Below are 6,797 nucleotides of genomic sequence, written 5' to 3' on the forward strand. Positions count from 1 at the left end.
GAAGAACTACATGCCCTTTCTTCCCCAGAGAAAATATAGCAATATAGAAATGTTATATAATAAAAATGTATAGATGGAGATAGAAATAATTTAATAAAAATGGTTATGAATTGCTAAAATCAGCTCTCTTTCCCAGTTATATGTAGCTTAAATTGACTATATAGCTTGTACTGGCAATTTAGATCTAGAAAAAAATGTAGTTTTGAGTTTTACATAAACGCTTTACAAACAGATGACTGAAATGTTGCTCACTTGTTCGGAACTGCCAGTTTACATGTGAGTAGATGAATAACATAAACACAAAAGCAACAAAATATTTTATTTACATTTCCTACCTGTGAAGCTATTCAACAAAGAAATGTATAGTATAAAATGCCACAAATACTATAGAAGGTGATATCTAATTAAATACCTAGATATGAAGAAATATGCTCCAAACAGAACAAAGGAAGAGGGAGAGAGGAAAACAAAGGAAGAAAAGAGGAAGGAATAAAATAACTGAAAAGCAAATAACTATACAAATATATTTGTCAAAAATTTTCTGTAATTGTGAGGGATGTTTTTAAGTAATTTCTAAAAAAGATAAACATTTAGAAAGGAGGGTGATAAATCTAAAAAAAAAAAGCCTGTTTCCTAAAAAAGTAGATAGTCAAGGAAGCAAAATATTAAAAAATTATTATACGCATATCTCTATTCAACTTAAAATGGATTAGACATGTAATAAAGTAAATATACTATATGTCTGCAGGATAGAGAGACCATTGAGTAGAAATATCTCTAGAACAAGAAAGAACTAATCATAAGTTAAAATAATAATCATTTGCATGTTTTTTGTAGATTCTTCCTTTCCAATGTCCATATATTTTATATAGCTTTGCTATTTCCTTATTTTCTTGAGTTAAATTCCGTTCTTGGATGAGTTTTAGATATTCCCTCTAAAGTCAGTAGGGGTGATGAATGCCCAGCCAAAGACTTATTTGGCCTCCTGATTCTAGGGGGAAGCAGATGTCCCTGTTTGCTTTTTATAAAAATGATTACATTTGTTGAAAATATTATAAAAATTACTGAAGTTATAGGCTAATATACTGAAAAACATGTAGACATATAAATTATGTATAGTGCATTTATTATAGAAGCAGATTATACCTATTTGTAGATGATGAGGGAGAAATAATAACAGAAAACTAAATAACCTCAGAGTCAAAGTTGAGGGGCACATGTGTGAAAGTCTTATTAGAAGCCAAGAAATTGCAATCAGTTGACATTAAAATAGTAACAAAAAATGTTTTTGTACGATTAAGTATTTAGCTACAATTGAAAAGTACATTGATTTTTTTCTAAGATGATTTTTAGAAATATATGTTGTTCTATACCACAAGTTTCTACTAGAGTAAAAAATACCATATTCTAGTGGTTGGAGAAGCAAAAAAATATATAAGATTTTTAAAATTAATCTCTTCTAAAATCTAATTAACATACCCTAAAACGTGTAATTCTTCTGTCAGTTTCTCCTTATTCCATCATAACACCATTTCAAAATTCTGGATATTAATCAAAACCATAGAAAAAATTGAGAAATATTTATATATCTATTGAACTTCACACAATAACAAGGAATTCTGTGGGAGTTAACATAAGACTGTTCCCATTCTCTCTCCCCATTCACCCCAGTTCTGTCAGGTGCATCAAGGTGCCCCCTACAAGATTGTGGTAAGCCATGAAAACTAGAGCATCACTACTAGAGGGAGCTGAAATGAAATCAAAGAGCTTGGAGAACCTCTATATCCTGGGATGTAGTCAGAAACAGTAGTGATCTCAGTGGCAAACAAACAGAAATCCAACTCCATGGCTAGCTGACAGAGTACCTGTGGAACAAACAACAAATTCATAGAATAGTCAGAAATTTAATAAAGTTATCTGGGCAATGAGAACAACAAAGTTGGCCTTTATAACCTCCCAAATATCTCTTGTGGATTAGAAGGGCTGCATGGCACCCTCAGAAGAGAACAGGGAGCCCTAGCCATCCATCCATAACTGGCTAAATACGAGCCCTTCTGAATGTGCATATGAGACATGAAAAGTCTCCATAGAAAGGGAAAGCTGAAAGAGGCCTGTAACTTCCTTGGACTATGATTATCTTCTTCACCTTACATACAGATCCTTGAAGAAGTGGATTCCTTAATGGCTCTAGGTGTTTTAATGCAATGTCTGACCAATAATAATCCAAATATTCAACACTAAGCTATGATGGCAGAGGGAAAAAAATCCCTGAAAATCTAGACTTTAAAATGATAACAAAAAATATACCCTAAAGAGACTTTAGATGCTGCATGCAACACACGAGATTTTGACTCCACAAATAAATCCAGGCAATGTACTGTAAACCAAACAAAAACAGCAACTATATATAGATATAGATAGATAGATATAATACTTATGTAATATACAAAATGTTTAGTTTTCAACAAAATATTAGAAGTTGTATTATCTATACTAAGGGAAAAAAAGCAAATAGAAACCATTTCTAAGCAGACCCAGATCTTGGACTTAGCAGGCAATGACTACAACATAAATTTTATAAATAGTTCAAGAACTAAAGGAAATCGTTTTTAAAGAATTAAATGAAAGTAGTCAGCAATGAATCATTAAATATAAAAATCTCAAAAAGAATTAGAAATTGTAAAATAAAGCATACCAACATATTAAAATAACTGAAACAGAAAATTCACCAGAGGGACTTAAATATACTTACCATGGCAAAAGAGTCAATGATTTTGAAGATATCTCAACAGAAATAATCTAGCCTGAAAAATATATTTTTAAAAAATTTTTTAAATGTACAGACCCACAGAGACCTCTGAGGAACCATCAGCATACCAACATATTTAAAAAAGTCCCAGAAAGGAGGGAAAGAAGGCCCATAATAATATTTGAAGATACAGTGCCTTTGGAATGGATTAGCAATGAGATACTGCTGTATAGCACTGGGAACTATATCTAGTCACTTATGATGGAGCATGATGGGGGATAATGTGAGAAAAAGAATGTATAAATGTACGTGAGACTGGGTCACTTTACTGTACAGTGGAAAATTGATAGAACACTAAATCAGCTATAATGGAAAAAAACTAATCGTTTAAAAGAAAAAAAAAGATAAAATGGTTGAAAATTTTCCACATTTTACGAAAAACATTAATCTACACATTCAAGAAACTCAATACAATTTAAGTATGATAAACACAAAAACATCCACAGATAAATATATCATAGTCAAACTGCTGAAATAAAAGCCAGAGAAAAAAACTTTGAAAGCATTAAAAAAAACTGGCTGAGGAGTTCCCGTTGTGGCTCAGTGGAAATAGATCTGACTAGTATCCATGAGGACACAGGTTCGATCTCTAGCCTCGCTCAGTGGATTAAGGATCTAGTGTTGCTAGTGTAGATTGCAGATGTGGCTTGGATCTGACGTTTCTGTGGCTGTAGTGTAGGCTAGTGGCTACACCTCTGATTGGACCCCTAGGTAGGAAAAAGACAAAAAAAAAAAAGGAAGGAAGAAAAGAGAGAGAGAGAGAAAGAAAAAAAAAGGAAGAAAAGAGAGAGAGAGAAAGAAGGAAGGAAGGAAGGAAGGAAGGAAGGAAAGAAAGAAAGAAAGAAAGAAAGAAAGAAAGAAAGAAAGAAAGAAAGAAAGAAAGAAAGAAAGAAAGAAAGAAAGAAAGAAAAAGAAAAACTGGCTGAGCTTCTTGCCTAGTGCAAGCCCCAGTATGATAATATCACGGAATTCTCATTTGTTCACAGCTAGTTCTTAACATTTGTACATGGTACATTTGCAGTGCTGTGACATATCATTTTCCCACTTACACTTCTTTTTTCTTTCCTCTACTTTAACATCTATGAAAGGCGGGAAGTCCAGAACGCTCTCTCTATATAAACACAGACCTAGAGCCACTGCTGACCCTGGCTGGCTATTATTGGTCAACTCAACTGCCAGTTACTTTATCCAGCCACAGTGATGCTGTACTTCTGTATCCAGATGAACTGACAATTTGAACAGTGCTATTCAATCCAACTCAGGGAAGGGTGCCAATGAATGCACTCCAACTGCACAGGGTCATGGAGGGCAGGAGTGTGTAGTAGTGATGGAACAACTCCAGGATCTCTGCCAAGGAGATAGTTCAGGGAAGAGTCAGGAATGGTCAGATGATATGGCTATTTCTGGAAGAAGAAAAAAAGCCTCTTCCCTTGTAGGAAGGGAATATCTGAAACTCTTGGAGGTATAAGATGGGTGTACCTCACAGTCTTCTTATTAGATCCCTTCAGAAGGATTATCACCCAGGCTTCTCTGAATTCTTTGGTTGATCTCTCACAGATGGCAGACTCCTGAGTAATCTTTTGGGCTTCTAGAGCTGCAATTCAGTACTGGATGTCACATGAAGAAAGTTGTTAACCACCTCAGTGTGTCCTGTGATATTATCCTGCTTGTGCTGTGTCTGGCTCTTCAAAAGTGCTCTTCTGGACAATCATACTGAGCTCTGAAACTCTAGTACCTGTGGCTGAATAAGCCACACAAGACTTTCCTTTCTCTTTGCCTAGGATCCCTGAATCTCCAGAGTCTCTAGTCACTGGAAGAGCTTTGAGAGAAATGCTACACATCTTGGTTCATCTTTTCTTGATCCCTGCCCTAGAGTTGTGTTGCCAGCCATGTCCTACTCCATACAATGTCTGTGTTCATCAAAAGGAAAATCAGCCACCAGATAAAATATCTTCCTAGGAAGATTTTCCTACCAGGACAAACTACTTTCCCCTCTCTTTCTTCAATAAACATGAGCATATCCTGGACCTGGTCCCCTGACCACTTTTCACCATTCTCCAATGCTTGCTGCTTCATTGTCAACAACTAGTCTCATAACTCTTATGCTATGGCTTTTCTAACACAAGGCAGATGAGACATAGAGGTCATCCCTTGAGATTAAGCCAATCAACTAACAAGTAGCAGTTAATTTGACCGAGCCCTATTATTCAGGCCTCCCAGAGAAGAAGCTGGCCTCCTGCAGAACCCCATGAATACCAGCTTCAGCCTTATGTTTAAAGCAGTCGATTCTGGTAGAGCGCTGAGGTGCCAGATCAATCCACAAGTCTGCCATGTTATATCAATTACAAGGCTTGGACCCCTGTCTTCACATATTCCCATAACCAAGAATGATGAGGTGATATAAAAGACTAGTGGCCAAACTTTCACCGTATTGCAGTCTTCCATAAGGACTGGATCTCAATCCCCTGATAAAGCCATGGGAGGAATTCCAAGAAGTTAACATTGAGGTGGCCAGATAAGGCAGGATTTGAGATGTGATGGGATACAAAGACTTGTGTTTATCCTCCTCATTTCTCCTCCCCAGTGAAAGCTGAACAACAGTGCCCAATTTGTGTCTGTTCATTATCTTGTCCATATGAATCTCATCATGTTAAATAAGAAAATGAGGTACCACATTGGACAAGCAATATTTATTATGACTGCCATGTCTCCCTTGCTGTTGTGGGTCCTAGTTGCTGAGGTAATACACGTGAAAACCAACAGATCTCAGGACAGTTTATTTACTATACCATGGGGGTTTTGAGATGAAAGGTTTCACAATGCTTATATCAGTCCCTATGTTGCAAAGGATTTCCCTCTGTGTTCCCAAGTGTTTTCCTAGCTGTTCTATCTTAATAATAGGCATCTGCTCCTTTCAATCAAATGATGAAGAGGAGAGTTTTGGTGAAGAAACATGTTCAGGAGGGATATCACCGTTCCTCTTTTGTCCTAGGAGATGTCTGATCTTACCTAGTTCTGTGAATTCCTGGTGTTTTATGATTTTCAAATGGTATACTTAAAACCTCAAAAATTATAAATTGAAGGGTTTTTTATAGCATAGAGTAAAAAAACCTAAATTTTCATTTTCCCACCAATTGATTTATTTATTCACATGGAGATTAATTGTAGTTTTCTTCAGAAAAGCTGTCAGTCTGAACTGATTTTATTGAAATAGCAAAATAAATTATTATCCCAAAATATTATAGCAGTAATGGGGAAGGCAAGAAGACTTTATATTTGTCTGCATCCTCTGAGATTTCTGCTAAGCATAGTTAATATTTCAGGTTTGTATGATTAAAAGACTGTAACTCAATAATAAAATATGCCTTTGGGTAGTTAGAATGTAAATATGTGAAATATTACAAGGAAAATACTTTGCATATAATTAATGAATTTAATATATAATTTTTTTTTGTCTGTTTGCCTTTTTCTAGGGCTGCTCCCATGGCATACGGAGGTTCCCAGGCTAGGGGTCTAATTGGAGGTGTAGCTGCCGGCCTACACCACAGCCACAGCACCACCAGATGCGAGGTGTGTTTGCAACCTACACCACAGCTCACAGCAATGCTGGATCCTTAACCCACTGAGCAAGGCCAAGAATCGAACCCGCAACCTCATCGTTCCTAGTTGGATTCATTAACCACTGAGCCACGACAGGAACTCCCTAAAATAAAAAAATTTTAATGGAATTATTTTGGGTGGTCAAATTATGGGCTTTTTACTGTATTTTTCTAAATTTTCTAGAGTAAGCATATCATATTATTAACACATATTTTTCAAACCTGAGAAACTGTATTTCCCAAATTCTTTATTATAGCCACATACATTATTCCCTGCAATCCAGAGTAAGTCTAGAAAGTCTGACAAATAATAAAAGTTACAAGTCACTTCACCCATCTTAATCTGCCTATATTGTTTGTAATGCCCTTGTTATATTTATAAAACATTT

This window comes from Sus scrofa, chromosome 9, assembly GCF_054392235.1.
Source record: "Sus scrofa isolate SSC_HxYL_T2T_F1_AM1 chromosome 9, Sscrofa_HxYL_maternal_Yorkshire_Landrace_v2.0, whole genome shotgun sequence".
NCBI lineage: Eukaryota > Metazoa > Chordata > Mammalia > Artiodactyla > Suidae > Sus > Sus scrofa.